Source organism: Sabethes cyaneus, chromosome 3, assembly GCF_943734655.1.
Source record: "Sabethes cyaneus chromosome 3, idSabCyanKW18_F2, whole genome shotgun sequence".
In the NCBI taxonomy this organism is placed as follows: domain Eukaryota; kingdom Metazoa; phylum Arthropoda; class Insecta; order Diptera; family Culicidae; genus Sabethes; species Sabethes cyaneus.
This window is the reverse complement of record NC_071355.1, coordinates 237,857,458-237,880,026: the sequence shown is the minus strand read 5'-3', so window position 1 is coordinate 237,880,026 and position 22,569 is coordinate 237,857,458.

The following is a 22,569-nucleotide window of genomic DNA, read 5'->3' as shown; positions in this document are numbered from 1 at the left end:
AATATTCATATCCGATTATGTGCGCAGCTACCGGGTGCGTAAACGTAAACATGAGCGCGCGATATCCGAGCCCCGGCCCGGGTGTGTTGTGGCAGTAATTCGCAAAAAACGATGATGATCGACTGATGGATGGACGGATGAATGAATGGACGGTCCCGGATCGGACAACAACAACACATGCAAATTTAGCCCGAAGGAATTGATCGCAAACTCATCGGCTTCTGGTGATGATCGCACCACGTTCGTCCGCAGGTCCTGCCGGTTCCACCCAAGACCCAAACGACGCGGTGGTCGGTAGCGAAGCCCAGGAAAGGACAGGAAAGGAAACAGACACGATGATACCTTCCGTTCTGCTGGCTGGGGAATAAAACAGCGATGAAAATTTCAACGGTTCGCTTTCGGGGCCGTTTCATTTAGGTTTTTTTTTTCGGGTGCTACAGGTATAGTGCATCTGGTTGGCTGACTGGCATCGAAGCAGGCAGCGAACGGGTGCATAAAATTGCTTTGTTTTCTTTTCGTTTTTTTTCTTTCACGCGAAATTTGTACCGCACTGCCACGTCTGTTGTTTGCGTCGTCATGGTCACCGTCGTAAGAACTGGGCGCAGACCGTCAGAAAGTTGGGGCCGTGATGAAAGGTGTGCTAAGAAGTTTTCGTCGAATTTGCGACTGCTCAAGAGCGCAGGGATTTCGCAGGCTGCAGGCAATGAAGTGGTTTTCTAAGGTTGATAATTTGTTGCATACCACCGAAAAGGGGACTCTTTAATAATTTCAGTTGGAAGCGGGACGAATCGGAATGGTAGAGGAATGAAACGGAAAACATTTATAGTTTTCCATGAGCAGGAATGGCGGACAGTGCCAGCATGCTGTCAATTTTAGCCTGCATGAAATGTGAAACTTGACTGAACCTGCATAAAATGGCATACCGCCACCATTCCCGCTAATTGAAAGTTCGATAGAAATCTTTTCTCTTTCTCTAGTTGCGTAATTTGAGAAAATATTATTTTAAACATCTCAAAAACAGGAAAAACAATTCCAATCGAAATTCAATCCAAATCCAATCCGAATCGAATCCAAATCCAATCCAAATCCAATCCAAATCTAATCCAAATCCAATCCAAATCCAATCTAAATCCAATCCAAATTCAATCCAAATTCAATCCAAATCCAATCCAAATCCAACACCCAAGCAAGTTTTGTGTCACTAAAACTCTCTTGGGTGTTGAGTAACGAATGACTATCTTACTGGAACAAATAGATGCAAATGAATTTATAGCATAGGCAGAGCAAGGCCTACTACATCTCCCCCCCTTAGAAGTAGGTTAGTTAATCTACTTGGGAGTTTTGATTCATCTTGATCGGCTGGCTTCGGTGTTGGTGTGTGATGAAGCTTCGTCCGCCGCTTCTTCAGCCGTCGGTACACAATCTGAGCCAGACGTACTTTCCGCTGGTTTGACTCTTCTGGGTGTCATAAAGACCTGCGTCTCTACCACAGAGGTGTCAAAATCGTATCGAGAACGCATTTGGTTGACATGTGACCTCACTAGCTCCGGTCTACCTAATTTGGTATTTGGGATTGGTAGTTTACGGAACCCTTCCGTTCGATGACTCGGCCGGGAATACCTAAGACTTGGTATTTCGGCGATACTGCCCAACGTAGACCAGATTGGTTGCATTGAACTTGCATGTCGGCGATCTTGTTTGCGGTTTCGTTCAGTCTCTGTTACAAAATCAGATTGTTTTAGTGGATTCAACGTGTTGCACATTGGTCTTCCAAGGAACGCTTCAGCTGGAGCTGGGGTTAGAGCGGTAGACCGAAAGGAATATGTGTAGATTGTCCAGTGTTGGTGTACATCTTAATAGCTCAGCTTCTTCAGGTCACGCTTCAGGGAATCAACAAATGAATGGGATTAAGATGGGTGATACCATTTGAAGGACAAAGTTGCTGGAACTACTCGTTGGTGAATTGCGCTCCGTTGTCCGAAACCAATGATTTTGGGATTCCAAAATGGGAAAACGTTTCACGAAGCATGTCCACGGTTGCAGTGTGGTTGGTGGATCCAGTGTGGAACGCTTCAGGCCACTTGGAAGAAGCATCCACGATGACGAAAAAGTAATGCCCATCAATAGAGCCAGCGAAGTCATTATAAACACGGTGCCATGACCGAATTGGAGTTGGCCACAACTCTAGAGTTGCTTTCGGTAGAGACTTTGCTGCTCATCAACATTGGGCCAGTAGAGGTAACGCGCCAGACATTTCATACGCTTCATCCCAGAGTGTCCACGGTGCAGCTGACAAATAATCCGCTCGCGAAACTTCGATGGTACGACGATTCGATCCTACCGAACATAACGCATTCGTTGGACTTGAAGTCCATCTCGAACTGCTTCCTTTTTCGCTTCAGTCACGATCATCTGGCGTGTAACTGCTAGGTGATGAACTAGTTGCTGATCGTGCCGTCAAAAACTGCTTTCGCTTCGGATTCAACGTGAACGGAGGTGGATCACGTAGTCTTCATCCGATCGACGTTGGAATGACATCAGCCGTGACAGAAAGTCAGCATTACCAAAAGTATCCGTTACCATAAAGTACCGACCATACTATCTTTGATACATTGGAATGCGCCTGGTACCAATTTAACTTCAGGGAAAGTAGGTTGTACCGTGGACCCCTGTTCGTTTGACCATTTTTAATCTGAACACTTTTTAATTTGAACCCCGTTGGTTTGCACGACGTGCAAATTAAAAATGGTTCAAACGTCATTCTCAACATGACATCATTTGTTTATGCAGACAATGCACATAAATACGATTTGTTTGTACTGACCTAGCGTGTTTAATCGGTTGATGATGATGATCCCAAGTAGCACTTGTAACTAATCATAAAAATAAAAAAATACAAAAAGGTTGCACAGCAGTTACATTTAGGATACTTGTAACGAGTTAGGTTACATAAAATTAAAAATAGTTACTTTTTAGTTTTCTAGTGACAAAAATCTCAAAAAGTTACCAGGTAGTTACCAAATGACCAAATTGAAACCTTTTTTTCGAACTGTCAACAACTTGGTCGTCGCAAAACAGTCACCTTTCAGTTACGAGTTACCAAATAGTTATCAAGTGACACAAATGAAACCTTTTTCCAAACTGTCATCAACTTGCTGGTCGCAAAACAGTTAATTTTCCGTTACGAGCAGTTACGAAGTCAAAAAAAGTCGGCTAGTAACATTTTCGCAACAATTTGTTCACTGTTCCTTGTGAACATAACGGATTAAGGAAAAACTAGACCTGAAGAATATTGCTAATGGTAAAGATAAACAATTGGTACACGGGTTGCGAAATGCTCTTGTAAATGCGTTTATTTACTTAATTGATGGTACTTGGAATCTTCTCCGCCCAGACATTGGTATTAAGTAAACAAATGATGATTATTCACAAACGTCAAAACGATCAAGTTACATCGAAACGAAACCGGCAATGAAAATAGGTTACAGTGTAACTTAGAAATGACGACATAAGAAATAAGTGACTACAACAGATTTAATATTGGTTACCGTATAACCGATACCGTAACCAGGTCGAAAGCTAAGGTTACGTACAACTAGAATGTAACTGAAATGTAACCTTCTATGATTAACACTGGTGGTAACTGTTTTATTCAAACTGAAACTATTCTTTGATATTAAATGAACACTTTCTTTTCACAACAATTACTAAAAAATACCTTTTCCCGATATCAACAATGTAAACAATGAACAATGGCTGCTTAAAATCATTTCATGCAATATGCCGAAAACGATACAAAACTTCAAGGACGATGGTGTAGTAGTTAGAACCAAAGGCAAAATGGCTATGAATTTTACTGTGATAGAAGTGATAGCGAAAACAACTTGATTTTTAATGGTTTCTAGGTGAATGCTCCACTAATTCATTATTGCTAAGAATAAATTTAAAAAATCAAAAAATTAAAATTTAAATTTTTATATTTGATTTACAAAACATCAATTTTTCAAAGAAGTAAGTAACGAAAAGCTATATTAAATAAGAGCGCGTGAATTTTTCAAAGCTAGAATCATGCATTTCACCATAAATTTGAAACTGCATTAAAATTTGTGTTGAAATAATAATTTATACACTCTTCTATATTCAACAATTAAATTTACTGCTTGACGTTGACAGCCATAGATTGAAATAATAAACCTGCTACATTTTCGCTATGCAATAAAAGTTACAAGATAACTAATTTGCCACCAATTGAAAGTCAATTTACAGTTTATGTGTAACTTCAATAGTAACCATTTTGTAACTATACATGTTACATATTGGTTATTGAGTAACTGTTAATGCAACCAGATTTAGTTACATAAGTTGCGCTATTTCGGTTACACAACTGTTATATTTTAGGTTACTGTAACCGAAGTTTTACATTTAAATTTGTCGCATATCAGCCGCTGCGACTCAATTGTGACAACTTGTGCTACTTGGGATGATGATGATGATGATCATCATCATCGGTTTCACATTTCGTTTTCCTAACGATTAAGAAAGAAATCTGATCGGAAAATGCAATATTCGCTGCTTGCATCTGCCAACTGAATCAAACCACCAAAACAATAACAAAGAGCAGGGCGGCCAGTTCACACAGGTTTCAGCATATTTCGGGTTACCAGTTGTTCAAATTAAAAAGTAACCCCGTTAGTTTGCATGAGGAATCGTTCAAACGAACGGGGGTCCACTGTATTGGAAGAGTTCATAATGTGTGTCGAGCAACTTGCGGGATTCTTCTTCAACTTGACAAGCCGAGATGCGTGAAATAACGTTCTCCAGCCAGTTCCGCAAAGTTGTCGTCCGGGTTTGGAGGAGTCCACACACACATCCCACACACACGGACCGATACATTGTCCGATTTGCATACGTCGACTATTGGAGCTGTCCTCTGTCCGAGAATTGAATCGAAGAAATGTTTCCGTTTTTCTGGAGCCTTTCGAGCGTATGTAACGGGTCGTTTGAAACATGAGACAGGACGTACAACTTCCCTTGCGCTTTCGAGCACTTACCTAGCGCGCTTTGGAAAACTTCCGGAAACTCCGGGTGCTTAAAATGGTTGATGAACTAATCTTGCGTTTGTTTGATGGCGTTGACGTTGACCGGGCTGCTTATCGGCACTGACCACAGATCGAAAAGATCCATGGTCTCGATTCCCAAAATGTTAAATTCAGGGTCGTGTGAGACGCGAAGATGCGACCAGTTTTGATGCCGTCACCCATGGGTATCTCGGTGTGGAACTCAGAAAGACAATTTTTGGCTCTTCTTCCTGGCAGAATGCTTCTGATTACGAGAGACAATAGTGACGTTGCGTGCTTCTTTGCTCTCCATCATCAGTGTCCTGCTGGGGATTGAGTTTTTCAGAGTTGCTTTACCTGCATCCCCTGATAAAGATGATGATGATCATGATGACGACCATGATGATGATGATGATCATGATGATGACCATGAGACAATCATGATGACGATCATGATGACGATCATGGTGATGATCGTGATGATGATCATGATGATGATCATGATGATGATCATGATGATGATCATGATGATGATCATGATGATCGTGATGATCGTGATGAAGATCGTGATGATGATCGTGATGTTGATCATGATGATGATCATAATGATGATCACGATGATGATCATGATAATGATCATGATGATGATCATGATGATGATCATGACAATGATCATGATGATGATCATGATAATGATCATGATGATGAACATGTTGATGTTCATGATGATGATCATGATGACGATCATGATGATGATCATGCTGATGATATTGATGTCTATATGATGATCATGCTGATGATCATGATGATGATCACGATGATGATAATGATGATGATCATGACAATGATCATGATGATGATCATGATAATGATCATGATAATGTTCATGACGATGATCATGATGATGATCATCTTGACGATCATGATGATATGATCATGATGATGATCATGATGATGATCATGATGATGATCAAGATGACGATCATGATCATGATCATGCTGATGATCATGATGACGATCATGACCATGATCATGATGATCATGGAGAATCACATCGAATGCTTGTCGTTGTTTACGATGAATATGCTTTACGAAAACGCGGTGCTATGAGTGGTTCATAGAATTGGTGATATTGACGAAGGGTGTTTAAAACCTCCGCAAAATTCTAGGACACTGAACTGCAAGCACTGTCGGAAGAAGATGAGAATCAAACGCAACAACTCGCGGAACAGTGGTTGATTACAAACAAGATCCACAGGATCGTAAAATGGATTTCACATGAGCTGAATGAAAGACATTAGGATAATCAATAAATGCACGCGTGAAATGCTGTCCACGGGAAGCCAATAAAGGCATTTATCCATCGGATTGTAACTGGCGCAGAAAAATGGATTTATTTCGAGAATCCCAAGCTTTAAAGATCTTGTATAAGTCCTGGGAAATTATTGTCATCGGTTGGGCGACAACATGAGCTACAACAAACGATCAATTTGAAACGAAATTCGGGCGACAAACGACCAGAATATCAAAAGAGGCAACATAAAGTGATTTTATTGCATGATAATGCTCCATCACACACTGTCTGGTCTAGACAACAATTTTTCGTTTGGTTGGGAAGTTTTTTCACATGCGGTTTACACACCAGACTTGATTCTTTCCGACTACAAACTATTTGCATCGATGGGACATAAACTTGCTGGGCAGCGTCCTAATTCTTATCAAAGTGTAGGAAAATAGCGTGATGAATGGTTTGTTTCGAAAGAAGAACAGGCACAATTTTCTATCAAATTGGACTCAATGCCTATCAGACTTGCAATATTTTCTCTCTCTTTAGTTTCATGATAGTTCCATGATTGATATGATGTTACATAAACTTTGTTTAAATTTTCCCAGCTAGGTTTAGCCAGTTTTGTGTGAATTATTCAAATAGTTTTCAACAGTATGCTTTAAGCGAGTTTCTCCAGAAATCACATTTTATTTAGTCTCAATTTATCTCACATTTTAAACAATTTTGGTGAATGTTCTTAGATCAAGTTTGACGGTATTTTTTTAAAGTTATCATACAAGTTTAGACCAAACAACTCATGGGAAATCTGTCAAATTTCCGTCACATAACCCGAACGGTATATATTGTGTTTGTGCCATTATTGCCCCATCGAAGTGTTGCCATATTCGAGGAAAAACAATGTGTGTTGACAAAAATCAATAATGCTGATTTTTAACTCTGTGTATAATCGCTCTGCCCATGACAGGAGGAACCACGCACAGAGAGCGCAAATCGGTACAATTCGTACGGAAACACGAACAACCGAATCCAAACACCAGCAGAGTCATTGCCGGGCTGCGCTGCTGTCGAATGTCCCACCCACAACGGAACGGAACACGGAGATCGGTCGACCCTCGTGGCAGGCCGAACAACAACAACAACAACACCCAGCTAAAAACGGACATAAACATTTCCCCGGCAACATAGTTCTTAATGTTGAAACATAAAAATTCAATTAATAAAAGAATGAAGAAAATAAGCGTAAGAATGCTGAATGGTATTTCACCCGGTTTCTTCGGTTTTGCCTTCTCTCTCTTTTTCAATTTTCCATTCTTCGGTTTCAGTGCGGTGCGGTGCGGTGCCGATTGGTTTCGTTCGCTAGGCCTACTTTGCTCGATCGGATCGGGTCCGTCCGTCCGTCCGTCCGCGTCCGTATAGAAACTGTAGTCGTTTGATTCGTCGATGGCTGTGCTGTGGGTGGGTTGGATCGGTAGGCAGCAGAAATCAGTCCGGACGGACTGAACTACGCGGCACACTCTCCAGTCCGGAGCGAGGCTCACGCAATCGCAGATTCACGATGCGGCAGATATTTTCACACTACCTTGCTCGTCCTCCTGCCACCCGTTCGCGTTTCCATCCTTTTCGGGAAGGTTGCATTCGTCTTTCTCACAGCCTGCTGAGCTGAGCGCGGATGCGAGGATGAGAACCAGTCGTGGAGTTCGCTAGCGAACGAGATTGTGACGATTGTATAACCAACCAAATCAAAGGACCCATTCAAGAAGGGAAGGCGGCGGCAGCAGTCAGCGGCGCGAGCGAAAACCGGCAGCAAGTCAATTGATTTATGGATTTCAGTTTTAATCTACGGCGTTGAATTTAAATGATAAAAACCCGTGCACCTGATTTGATTAAGAAGCGATAGGCGAATCGTCGTCGTCGTCGTCGTCGCGGTCGTCGTTGTCGTTGGGGGCAAGCAAAGACAAAAATAAAAAAAAAACAGAACAAGCGGTCGAGTGTGAAAGTGGCAATCGGATTGCGGAATAAAAAATCGCGCGTCCGCTACGAACACGGTCCTGCGGCTCGGTTGGTTGGCTGGCTAGCTGGCTGGCTCGGTAGAAAGTCGAAGATCATTCGCACCGTTGTTGGAGGAAATGTAATTTAAGTAATATTTTTCACCCATTGGCGGGTAGTCGTTCTTTTTTTTTTGTCTCTTCGCCACTCCTGAGGGCAGCTGAACGGTTGGTTGGTTGACTCATGCAGAAAAATTGCACATGAGCGCATATATGTGCGATTGTCCCGCCGCCACCCGAACTAATGGTGGCCATTTCTTTTCTCCCCGTTGATGACAAGAAGAATGGAACGGAACGACTGCGACAGCGACGTAACGGCGCGGCGGTGAGGTTAGGTGATTCGCTGTTTTATTTTCGGTCAGATTTGCTGCGACGTGTTTTCGATTATCTGGACCTGGCCCTGCTGCTGGCCAGGCAGTGTGTATGTGCGTCAGGTTTTGGGGCGATAAATTTCCTGTCCACGCGGCCGCCAGATAGATAGGCTTCGGCCGATTTCTTGCTTTCCTCCCCTGCATATCACTCCACTCCACAGAATGGGGACGCTGTGAAGCCGTGTTATCAGCGGATGGCATCGAGCGGTGAAAAATTGCACGAAAGTACCCAGCGATGCGATGGTATCCTGCCTACAGGAAGCAAGGACGTAGATGAAAATGATCGAGCCGCAACCGGGAGCTGGATAATCAGTTAGAAACTGAAAATATCGCTTAATCGAAATAAAGGTCTTGATATATCGATACTATCCCGCACATGTTTTTATTAACATGTGCTAGACAATTTACTATCTATGTAGGCTATGCTTGGAACTGTCAGAAAACATAATAGCTTGTGGGCAGTCAATCAACATCTTTGATTTGATTTTGGCACCGAAATTAAATTTGTAAAAGTGAAAATTGTGCCTTTTTGATTTATATTGTTATCAGGATTTTGTGTTTTGAAAAGTTGTAAAGTAGAGAGCAGCCATACACCTTTGGAATGATTTGTGTTTCGAAACTTTACACGAAATACAAAACACATGACAAAACGCCAATTTAACGAGCAAGGCGCGTCCGTTAAAAGTTATTCGAATTCCCGGTGAAACCAGAACCTATAATTCGTATTTTGGGAAATAATTACACCCCAAGTGGGAGCTCTGTAATCGTTATGGAGTCACTAAATTCCGACCGGCACCCGGTACTTCTCTTTGTGCTGTATACTTATTCGCAGTCGGATCGGACACGCAGCCAAATTTTAATTTATCCAAGCAAGCGCTTGGTTCGGCTGGTTTTCTGCTGAAGCTTTCTCGACGCACTCAGCCCCGGCAATTTTTATGGCATTTCGATGCTCATAAATTTCGTATGGATTGATTAAATCTTAGCGAGCAGAAAAGAAATGGGTGCAATGGAATTTAAATCAAAACAAATCCGATTAACTTCCTAACAAACGCGTTCGATTCCCGTACGTTTCTTTGTTAAAGAAAGATGCGAAAGATTTGACCGGGTTCGTTGTCTACCGCACAAATCCCTTGTGTTGTCCTTAAAAGTCTTAGAGTACTGACGGTAGTTAAAGCGTGATTACCGGAACCTATGTACATATAATATCAAGCAATAAATTGCAAGTAGCTTTCCCCACACAAACTGACGGAACAGTGTGGAATTCTTGGTCAAACAGAATCTGAAGCTCAGCCGCATCAAAACTCCCCAACAGAAGGGATTCCACTGTGCACGGCGAGTGAACGGTTTCGACTGCACTGTCGTTAAAAAGGGTTTTTCTGAACAGAGAGAGAGAGAGAGAAAAAAAAACGTTGAAAATCCCACCTCGATTTCGGTCGCCGCAGCCAACCAGCCAGCCAGCCAGGGTCGACTCGGCCGACAGCTGAATACGGGAAACTTTTCCACCAGTCAAGCACACATCCAGCCAGTCGTAATAAATCTTCCTTTCAGTATGAATGTCGAAATAAGTTTAATTAAAAAAATGTCTTGATATTCCTCTTTGCGCTGCTGCTTCAGTGCTGCTTTCTTCTTCCGGCCGGCGGCGCTGCTGAACGGGCGCGCACGGGCATTCGGGTCACGGCGATGGCGGCGGCGCGGCGGTAGAGGACGGTGCAGGTATGTTCTGTGCCGGCCCCGGGATCAGCCTGACCCGGTCGACCAACGAAATCGAACCGAACCGCTGCCGAGTTGCTGCCGTTGTTGACTGGTGGTTTCGGTTTGTTAGATTCTTTGCGCTCGCCCTGGCTGGCTGGCCGGCTGGATGGCCTCCTTTTTTTTGGTGTCGTTTTTTCTCCGATTATTCTTCCGACTCTCTTTTATGGAATACGCTTCTGGTTGACCATCCTTTTCGTCGTGATCGCCACCGTTACCGCGCGCTGGCTGCCGCGCTGCGGCAAACAACAACGGGGGTCTTCGCAGTCAGGACAAAATGCTCGAGCGAGTTCCACACCAAATGACGACGATGATTGTCGTCGACGCCCTAATGCTACAGAATGACGCGGTTATGTCCGATGACGTGCCGTGAAACGAGACTCCGCATGTGATTTTTTACTTTCTTTGAAATTTACAACTTTCTATTACGTGAAAAATGAAATAGAGGTGAAAGTGGTTCGCATTATAAAGAGGAAAGTATCCAAACGAACTTTACATCATTATGCTCTATGCAAGTCTCGAGAATTTGGCAGTATTGTTGAAAACCAAAGGAAAAGTCGACAAGCGCTGTCTGGGGAAGGACTTTAATTCGCCGGTACCGGGAATTCTCAATGGGCTGAGTAATCTGCATCTGTTAACTATGCCTAAGCTTTAACAGAGCAGCCACGAACGCCAACATTAGGTGGGCTATAACGAGCCTCGCCCAATCTGCGTATTTCACAGCCGTCCAAGTCCTGCGATCGAAACTGGAGAAGAGGTCTTCCCAGTTCCCACCCTCGAATTCCGGCAAATACTCACCGTTTGAAGACGATTTAGAGACTGAAGTGTTCATATCTACCAGCAGCCATCATCTACCGTACAAGCTCCATTCACTCAAAGCACGTTGAAAGGGCGTCTGTTGATTTATTATCAAAACGTGCGAGGATTGCGCACTAAAATTGACGAATTTTTCATTGTCACAGCGGAATCGAACGGTGACATCGTCGTCCTCATTGAAACATGGTTCGATGAGAAAATTTTCTCTGCGCAGTGCGCAGTTGTTTGATGGAACTATCACAATATTCCTCTCTGATCGTAGGTCACACAGTAGCAACAAATCACGTGGCGGTGGAATACTTATTGCGGTTTCTATCAAGCTAAGTGCTTCCATTGATCCTATACCCATCTGCAACTCTCACTGGAACAACTATGGATAAGAGTGCCCGGTCAAACAGTGCTTGGGCTGGTCTTTTGGCGGCTTCTAGCTCGAAGACTCCCGTCTTCCCGATTTCGTTTTGGCCAACGAATTCTGCTCAGTCAAGGAAGCAGTAGATCCTGTAGTTCCATTTGACGCTGTGCTGATCATCCTGCTCTGGAAGTCATAGTTGATTTACCAGCACCTATTGAGTACGAAAATACTTTTTTACGTTACAGAGTTAGGCTTTCGAAGAGCAGATTTCCAGCTCTTCCGCTTGCGCAGACTGGCTTTGCCTTGACCTGTTTTAATTAAAAATTATGATTCGTCTGGTTGTGTGTCCACTCGCAAATCACCTCGAAACCCTGCTTGCAGGGATGAAGCTCGCTTGCGGTGAATCCTTTCAGGTCTACGAGAATACTATAGCCTATGCAAATACTACAGTAACTACAGAGCTTACAATCCATTCCGCAGTGGGGATTTTCTTGCAAAAAAGTCCTTTATCTCAATATCTGCAGATGCCGCTGGGCTACATTCAATATTTTTATATCAAAAGAAAGGTATGGTTCTTGTTTACGGCACGCGTCTTTTTTGGCCAAATGAAGGGGATTTTGCTCTGCTTTTCTAGGAGTACAGAGATGTATTAATCAATTAATCAACTCTGGAACCCGCTGGGATAAAACCGATCTGTTTTCACCACAAGCAAGCTAACTTTATGTACAATCCAATGGCAGGGTATTTATCATTTTACCTTAATTTTCTCAGTTAACATTGTCAAATTGAGCTGTGAAAAAACACCAAACTGTTCGAATGCATTTAAAAATAACTTTCTTTTGTTAAAAAAGTTTGAAAACATTGATAAAACTAGTGTAAAAGTCCGTTTATTCGACAAAAACAACAATAACCAACCATTTTTCGTAAACAAATACCATGTAATCGCATTCCGCTTGAAGATAGCTTATTTATGGCAAAAAAGATCAATTTAATCTCAGCGGAATCTGGAGATATGGACTTTTACATCTCTTCATGTCGAGAAAAGTAGGATGAAACGCCCTTCTTTTGGCAAAAACTGCTAGAATTAGATGTAAACAAGCATCATACCATTGGAATCCTTATAAAAATACCTTTATTTTGACATCAAAAGATTGATAGCTAGCTCCGCGGCATTTCGAGATATCCAGCTTTCCGCGAGCGATAATGGCGGCTATCGAACACAAGTAGGCACAATCTTTTGACATTCATTGCAGGAGCGTCGAGTTCGCCCTGACGGAGTTACTATGGAAACATCCATGATTGTTTGTTGTTCGAGTGTAAAAATGCAATCATAGTTTAATTTTGCAGATCAGCTGAAGAGGAACATAATTGAACCACAGATAACTGAATGAACGGATAAGAAGTTTTCGCAAACTTCAGGGAGAATGTCCAAATACGCAACGAAACGTTTCTTGTCAAACCGAGACGCTGTTCGAGAGCAAACCTGGCAATTTCTCGACCAATATGAAGTTAATATTTGCCCCTGAGTGCACTCGAGTGTTTAATTCGCACGATTGTTAATCGTAATTTTAGCCGGTGCTTTCAGGAAATTATGGCCGTAAACCACTACAAAAGTTTAAATCCGTTCAGTTATGTTCCACTTCAGCTGATCTGCAAAATTAAACTATGTTTACATTTTTACCCTCGAACAACAAACAATCATGGATGTTTCCATAGTAACTCCGTCAGGGCGAACTCGACGCTCCTGCAATGAATGTCAAAAGATTGTGCCCAAGGTTAGTCAAGAGAGGTTTTCTGATGTTCAAATTTGTTTTTCACCCCCGCTGGGTTACCCTTGACGATCACCGAAATTTTCAATGCGGAAACTATTGAATGTATAAACAACGTCGATGGTTGCTAACCAATCGTTCCGCGCACTTCTGTTCTACAAACTGTGAAAACTAGATCACCTATTTTAACTCACCTTGATTGTGCCCACTTGTGCTCATTAGCCGCCATTATCGCTCGTGGAAAGCTGGATAGAGGAAAAGGACTTTTTTTCGAAAAAATTCCCACTATGCATTCCTTTACAAATAATTTACATCATGAATTCAAACCGAGTAAACCTAAAATCCAAATTTTTCTGGTCGTTCGTGAATTCTAAGAAAAATGAGACAGGGCTGCTTTTTAAGAAGACATAAACGACTAGAATTGTAGGAAAAACTCAAAAAAAAAATTCATTCCAAATTTTGATTCTTTAGTCTTTTCCGCTTATTTTGATACTTATTTTGTAATGATCCGACCACGGGAAGTGGCCAAAAAACGATCATACACATAAGTATTCCAGTGCGGTGTGGAACAATCTCGATGGAATAAAACGCGGCTCCTGTAAAAACACGATTTACAAACTTTATGTACCTTTTTCTCAGAAACTACAAAACGTATTGGTTAACACTTTTTTTTTATTTTGTTAATAGATGCTTCGCAAAGACTTTCATAACTTTTGAGCTTTGTAAACAAAACACATTCGAGAATTCAGTCGACTATAATGCATTAGTGTTTTATATACAATTTTTGACATATTTTCTCGTCATTCTCCGATGATAACGAAACAGCGTAAATTTAATGAAGGCACTTGTAAATTTAATGAAGAAGAAAAGAGCAGCTCTGAAGCGGATGCGTCGGTCTCCTTCAAGCGAAAACGTGTTAAAGTACAAACAAATGCTAAGAACGTTTAAGGCCGCTCATAGGGATTCGTATCAGGCTTACATCGCAGACATACAATTTCCTTTGAAAAGAGACCCCAAAGCGTTTTAAAAATTTGTGAACAGCAGAAGAAAGAGTTCCGTTACAAGGGTGTCACATCTACCGATGTTCAGTTATCAACAGAGCTTTTCGCAGAGTTTTTTGAAAGTGTTTTTACTGAAGCAGCATCACCGAATTGTCCATTGATAGTGACGATGTACCATACCAATTGTTCAATTCTTGTGTCGAAAACGGTATTCGCGAGCTCGATGTCAATAAGTCTGCAGGTCCTGATATGCTAACAAATAGAATCTTAAAACAGTTTCGACTAGAATTTGCCTCTTACACGCTTGTTCAATGTGTCACTAGCTATCGGCCATTTTCCGGGGATCTGGAAGATCTCGCACATCATTCCGATACATAAAAATGGGGCTAAAGCTCATGTGGAAAATTGCCGAGGAGTTGCTATTCAATCGGCAATTCCGAAGCTTTTTGAGTCGTTAGTTTACAGTCGCCTTTACGATAATATGAGTAGCCGTATCTCTCCTACGCAACACGGATTCCTGAAGAAAAAATCTGTCATTACAAATCTTTGTGAATTCAGTTCTACAGTTACGGATTACATTTCAAAAGGTTTTCAAGTGGATTGTATATTAACAGATATGAGCAAAGCATATGACGCTGTAGACATTAATAGTATCTTGGAGGCGGTTAAAGATTCCGGCATTCGTGGTTCGCTGTACAACTGGGTAAAATCTTACCTCAAATATAGGGTGCAAATTGTAAAAATGCTTGGCTACAAATCTCGTTCGTTTACTGTGCACTCAGGAGTACTACAAGGCAATCACTTAGGACCATTGCTATTCGTGCTTCTGATGAATAAATTGCCTGATGCTATCTTCCATGCAACTATACTGATTTACGCAGATGATGAGAAAATCTTTTTTCCCATCAAATCTATTGGTGATTGCATGAAATTGCAGCTTGATTTAGGTCATGTGGGAAGGTACTGCGAAATCCGTGGATTGAAAGTAAATACCAACAAGTGTTCAGTTATGACCTTCACCAGAAAAAAACAACCCTGTTATCTTTGATTACGCATACCGATGAAATGTGGTGCCGCGAGTTGAATATGTTCGTGACCTGGGGATAACGTTCGATCGCTCGCTTTCCTTTAGTAGGCACATTGACAACGTGATTAAAGAGAGTCTGAGACTTTATGCACTTGTCAAAAGATTTGGCCGTGATCTCGACGACCCTTACGCAGTACATTCGATCTACAAAGGCCTTGTCAGAAGTAAACTCGATTTTGCGAGGGTTATTTGGCGTCCTCAGTATATAACGCACATCCAGCGCATCGAAGGCATCCAGAAAAGGTTTGTAAGATTCGCTCTCAGGAATCTTAGATGGAACGGAGAACAGCTACCACCGTATCACGATCTGTGTTCTCTGGTGGATGATTGATACGGTCCACTCGAGACATAAAATAGCCGACATCGTACTCTTTTTGAACATCCTCTCAGAACGAACAAACAGCCAACCTCTGAGCAGTCGGTTAATATTTAACGATAGTGCAGTCACACTCCGACAACGCAGGACCTTTGCCTTTTCGGTCCAGAAATTATTTGCAGCACCAACCTACTTCTCGCTTCATGAATGCCTTCAATGCATTGCAGCATATTATAACCATTGGCATGAACTCGGATGTGATTAGGCATAGGCTTAGTTTATACTTCAGAAGACAATTACGTTAACTCTAGACTATTTATTTTATAACTTGTTATTTTGTTATTTTTGTAACTTTTGTAACCTGTAGAATTAGATTTATTGTCATTATAACTTGTATAGATTTAAGAATTAGTAAAGGGCTTGAAGCCTATATTCGAAATACATTCATTTATTCATTCATTCGCAAGAATGTGCATCAAGGAAGCAATTTAGGTCCTTGGATTTTTACGTTGTAGCAATCTTTGAAGCGGCCCGGTCGCCAATGCAGTCTCAATACATCAAGAACTAGAAATCATCAGAGTACAATCTGGACGAGGTGAATCTTAAAACAATCAAACTCTCTACTAATGGACAGGAAAACCGCCTTCAAACGAGTGCTACGAGTGCCTTGACAGAGGCAGCAAGACGAGGACACGTCCACATTTTCCCCACAGTTTTCTGAAAAGTACAAAACCTAGTGAACGATATTACGTTTTCTACAAAGCAACCGACTCGTCATGAGTTTTTTAGACCCATTGGGATTGGTGGGATCGTGTATTATCCACCGGAAAATCCTCGTCCGACGTGGACGTGGACGTCCAACAAACAAGATTCGAATAGAGTCTCGGAGGTTCCCTGCATACACTGAGAATATAATTTCGTATTTTGTTTGAAAAAACATTCGTAAAACTATATTCGTAGCTGGTACAAATAATTTCATACCATTTAAAAACTTTCGTAGGCTTATTGTTTACCGCGAATGTTGTTATTACGAATGGTTCGTATTTTTTACGAGAACACATTCGTAGCTATTTTGCATCAAGACCCATTTGATGCATGGTTGTTGTCTGGCATCATTATCGACGAAAACGGGATGCGAAGATTGTATGAAGAGAAAATAGATTTGTGCAATTATGTCCTTCTTGGTACGCAGTAGCTGTGGTTCTGTGGTTTGCGGCGTCGTCGGCTGTCCGCAAAGAAGCATGACAAACGAGCTCAGTTCGATTCCCGATAAAACCAGCTTTTTTCAGAGATAATAAAGATTTCGCTATTTTTCGATAGGTGTCGGTAATGTAGCATACTGACACCTATCGGAAAATGAAGTGAAATCTAGTATTATTTTTATCGACAGCCTTTTCGCGCATTCGTAAAATCTACAAACCATTTTGTAAAATGCAATGACTCGTACGAATATTAGCGTTGTTACTATGTACAAAACAGGCTGGATTGATTTTACGAATCTAGTTCGTGGTAGAAAACAACGAAAGAATTCGTAAAGCAAACGCTCGTTTTCGTGCTATAAACCAAGTTTTATTATCAGTGTAGGAATCGTGTGGAGGAATTCTGCAGAAGATTCATACAGAATGCCTTGCAAATAGAACAAGGATTCTTGTAGGTGAATCCAACATTGGAATCCCCCGGATACGTATAACTCGCTAAAGGAGTCACCTTTACTATTCGTATCTCACACTGGCCGACGGCTGCCAGCGAAATTTGGTGATTTTTATTCTGATGAATTTTCTGCTTCATCTGGAATTCCCCAAGGCAGCCACCTAGGACCGTTGATATTCCTTCTATTCATCAATGATATGAATTTTAAACTCAGAGTTCCCCGATTTTCTTTCGCCGACGATTTGAAAATCTTCTATCGAATCAGCTCTATCGCTGACGCCCATGTGCTTCAGCAACAGTTAGACAACCGTATGAAAGTTAATCCGAGTAAATGTGCCGCCATCACTTTCTCAAGAAAAGAAGAACCTATCGCTCTCGACTAGAAGCTCTTGGGTACTAGCATTGGAAGAACTAACTGCAGCGAATATCTAGGCGCGCTATCAGATAGCAAACTATCGTTCCAGCAGCATATTTCATATGTAATCGGGATTAAATATGTAATAATATGCCTCTAGAAATCTCGGTTTCATGTTCCATGTTCATGTTTCATATTCCATTCATGTTTCATGATCGTATCGAGGCTGTGCGGCGGAGGTTTGTGCGCTTTGCTCTTCGACGTCTTCCATGGAGCAGGTACAATCAAGAACACTGAGAAGTCAAGGATTTCTACAACTTCTCGCACGGCGGACGAATCACGGCATATACGGTAATATCGTTGGGCTTCTTCGGTTATTTAATAGAGTTGCAGGAGGTTTTGACTTCAATTTGTCCAGAGAAGTGATCAAGCGATATTGGCCGTTCGTAGCCTTCAGGCTCAAAGCAGTATTGAGTCTGTCAAGCGTTGACGAATAGCAGTGGATTTTGACCAAGATTAAAGGGTAGAAAGAACCCCCTTGCAATGTGGATAGTCGCTGGTTTCGAGGACTGGACATTCAATAGGAAAATGAGGCTGTATCGACAATGATTCCTGAAAAAATCACCGACAAAAGTTACATGAAATTGCGGGCGGTGACGTGTGCTGCCATCGGGCCAGATAATCAGTAATTGACAGATTTTTGAAGTTTAAACGATATCTTCGTGCTACAGCATATGCTCAAAGTTTCTCCGTTAAACTACAGGCCGATAGACTTTCGGGCTCACGAGTGACCACTGTAAATAAAGAGCTAATGTTGAAGAAGAATTGTAAAGAAGGACTAACTGGTGGGAAACAGCTCTGTGTGCTGTGGTGACAGCGGAGCTTGGAGAGTTCTATAATGAAGTTAATGAAAAAAATTAATAATGCAGAATTACACCATACTGCACCATTTATAGCATTACGAAAACAGTTACACAATTACCCAAAAATCCGAAAGAAAGAGCTAAGAGCTAACAACTGCTCGCAATCGCAATCTCCTTCCGAGATGGATTGCTGTTCTGAAAGAGGGGGGAGATGTAGTGCTCCCAACCCACGAGCCCTCATTTAACATAGTCTAAACCCATTGACACGTAACTGTAGACCGACAGTAAACGATTTTGTTTGTGGTAGCGAAACCACTACGTTCTTACTATGTCCTAGAGCGGGGTCGTGAAATATAGGGCCTCAGCGAAATGAATCAGTTAGATTTAACCTATGGAAGGGTATGGTTCTTCTTCACTTGGAACCAGCAAGAAAATCCATCTGAGAGTAGCTTTTGAGCTACATACGTGCCTTACAATAGGGACCAGCAATCTGGAGGTAGTGGCTATAGTCTCTTTACGGATGCGTGCAAGAAGGCGATAAGGAGATTCATCGCTTGACGTGGCACGCTATGTCCGAAGGTATTTATATTTAACTTTCATGCACCTCAGATTTCTCTTCACAAGATGTTAGTATTGGTTAAAACGATTCATTTAAAAAAGGTTTTAAAATATTCTATCTTGGGTTTTGTTTTGAAAAATTCCATTTTTAAGTATAACGGGTGGCAACAAAAATTTTGGAATTTTTTCGCGGCCCCTATACTCAACAACAAACGAGCTTAGAGAGAAATGAGAGTATGTATGTGTTAGCTCTCTCTCTCCTCTTTTTGTCAATATTTTTTGTTTTGTTTATGCTAATCCAGTTTTGCTTCACAAGGCGGCGAAACAAGAAGCATGTCGGGAGCGCGTTGAACACTTCTACGAACTGTCACAGAAATATCGGCAAAAAGTATATTGTACAACATCTAAAAAGCGAATATATTACGGCTTTGACTGTTTGCCATATTCTAGGATGCCCAACAACTATTCGCATGCAGGGTAGCGGAAGACCTGCTAAAATTATGGACGCAGAAAAACATCGTTCTCTTTTGGCCGGATCACGCCAATACGTGTTTTGGCGCATCACGCCAAAAAAATACAAATGCTGCTGAATATCCATTCGATCCCATTTGTACCCAAAAACTACGACCCGAAAAATCTGTCTTAGTGCGTCCAATCGAAGATTTCTTCGGAATTTTGAGTTCCTTGGTGTACAAAAATAGCTGGAGAGCCACGAATTGCAAATAGGTGATTGGTAGAATTAAGACAATCAGGGTTCATTTTGGTAGATGATATGATTCAACGAAACAACGCGCTTGTCAGCGTTTGGAAAAGTAGTTCCGGTAAATGGGGTAACCTGCAACAATGCTACATCGGTCCAATTTAAATTATAATATAAGTCAATTACTGCAACGGCTACCAAAGAAGGCCGGCATTTTTCGCCGATCTGGTGAACACGTAGCTGTATTAGTCGTGATATTTTCAATTGCAAAATGTTTGTTTCGTTCACGATCAATATAGGCAAATACAAGACACCTCCGGAAAATTGGAGGGTACTGAAAGTGGCCGTTGAAGCTAATATGGAATACATAACTTTTTGAACAAGAGGAACGTAGATTATCAAAAGAGATCCTTCTTACCGTTTACTCGTATAGACGTTCGAAGGATTGGGAAAAATTATCTGGACCAGATCGAAAATTTCACAACTCGCTTCAAAAATAATTTTCCAGGAGCTGATTGATGTTCATCCTTTTTAAAACGACATCCGGAGCTCGATCTGAGATTATTAACGAAAACATTAAACGATCCAGAGCAGGTGTGTCTTCGGAAGATCACTTTCGTAAACATTTTAATAATTTGCAGTCTACTGTCCAAAACATTTCCCCCGATCTCATAGTAAACTACGATAAACCAAAATTATGCGACGATCCTGGACGTAGCAAAGTCATAATTAAGCGCTAAATAAGTCATGGATTCATCCAAATTGAGCACTTCAGTCTTCAGTTCGCCGGATCGACTTCTGGAAATATGCTTCCACATTTCGTAGTGTATAAGAGCGGGAACTTATATGACTCTAGAACTCCGAGAGGCCCACCGATTATGGATGTTCTCCATCTGGTTCGAGCAGAGGTTTTCCAAGACAGCTTTGGAGTACTTCAAAAATAATCAAAAATAATTCTGAGAAAAACAAAGCAAAAGTATTAATCGGTGATAATTCAAGCAGTCATCTGTCGTTGGCGGTATTTGAAACCTGCCAATAGCACACTATTAGTTTCGTGCTACTTCCTCCGAGTAGTATCTACTTGTGTCAGCCTTTGGATATGTCCTTTTTGCGGCTGTTAAAATTCAGGTGACGAGAAGTTGTTCCGGATTACAAATTAAAACTCGAAGGCACCTTTTCATAAACTTTTTTTTCAGATCTGCTAAAGAAAACTTCAACCGAACTGGAGAACTCTACTTCTACGATCCTTAAAATTCAAACGAGAAAGCGCAAAACCTAATGGACGGTACGTACGGTTCCTGCAGAGCGAAAGATGCTTCGCCTCATTATGAGTATTTTCGATTCTTTGGGACTGGTGGAATCGTTTGTTATCCACGATGAAATTCTCGGTGACCGAAAGATAGCCATAAAATACGGACGGTAGCAATACGGACTTTTGTCATTCGTAGGGATGCCACCATGAAGACGATTGCCATACTCTTTATATTCACTCAAACTGCCGCTACTCGCATAACAGTTCCATTTCCCATAGAGTTTCCTATAGAAATGGGACTGTTATGCTAGTAGCGACCGTAGTAGCGAGTCTTTCTATGAATGTGTGCAAGAATGCAATAAGAAAATTCATCGCTAGACGTGGTTTCCCTCAAGTAGTCTACTCCGTCTCTCGACGTGATCTACTCCGACAGTGGAAAAAACTTTGCAAGAGCGAGTCGGTAGCGTTATGAGAATTAACGAGGAGTTGGGTAGTACCTTTACGCTTACACCCAGTGAAGATTTACTCCCCTGCCGTCCCTCACACGGCTTCGTGATCAAATTTCAACTGGCAGAGTATGTTAGAGTTAATAGGATCCCGTACTCTAACATCTGACTGCGAAATCTGTGGAATAAAAACAGAAGATCAAGTTTCGAAAACGGAGTGTAGCATCTAGGCTTCACTTTGCTTTGCCGCTCCTTGATTAGGGGGTTGCTGGGAACGATTGGTTCGCGCAGTGAAAGCAGCATTACTGTTGGTTCCGATGGTGCGGAAGCACGATGGGCAGTCGTTCGCTACAGTACTCGCTATGTCCTTCTAGATACAGTCGATCACAAATCCTTGACGGCCAATCACTTACTGCTCTACCTTGAGTTCCAACGGAGAACGAGAGCCTGAGAAGCTCCCTATTGATTCGGGAATGACCCTGTAAAGTTGGGTTAGTGAGTGTCTACCAACGATAACTCAACAAATGAAGTGGTTTCGGAATGTACCGCTAATAAAAGAAGGAGCTTCAGTGCTCGTGATCGATGAAAACTTGGGAAATATGTGGTCACGAGAATGGTCACGAGTCGAGTGAAAATGCGGGCATCTGCTTGGTTATTGAATAGACCTGCTGCGAAGCTGACAGTGCTGGACGACGGTAGTTTTGGTAACAACAACCCATGAGTCGTGAGAACATGAGGATGAGGACGGTGTTGGACACAACAACCCCTTGTACTCAGGGATGTTTTGTTATGAGCAATTGGGTTATACAACTCGGTGAAGTTCTTGTGATAAACGGGAAAATTTAGCAGAGAAGATCCGATCCATTTTCACAAAAAAAAACAAAGATTTCGAAG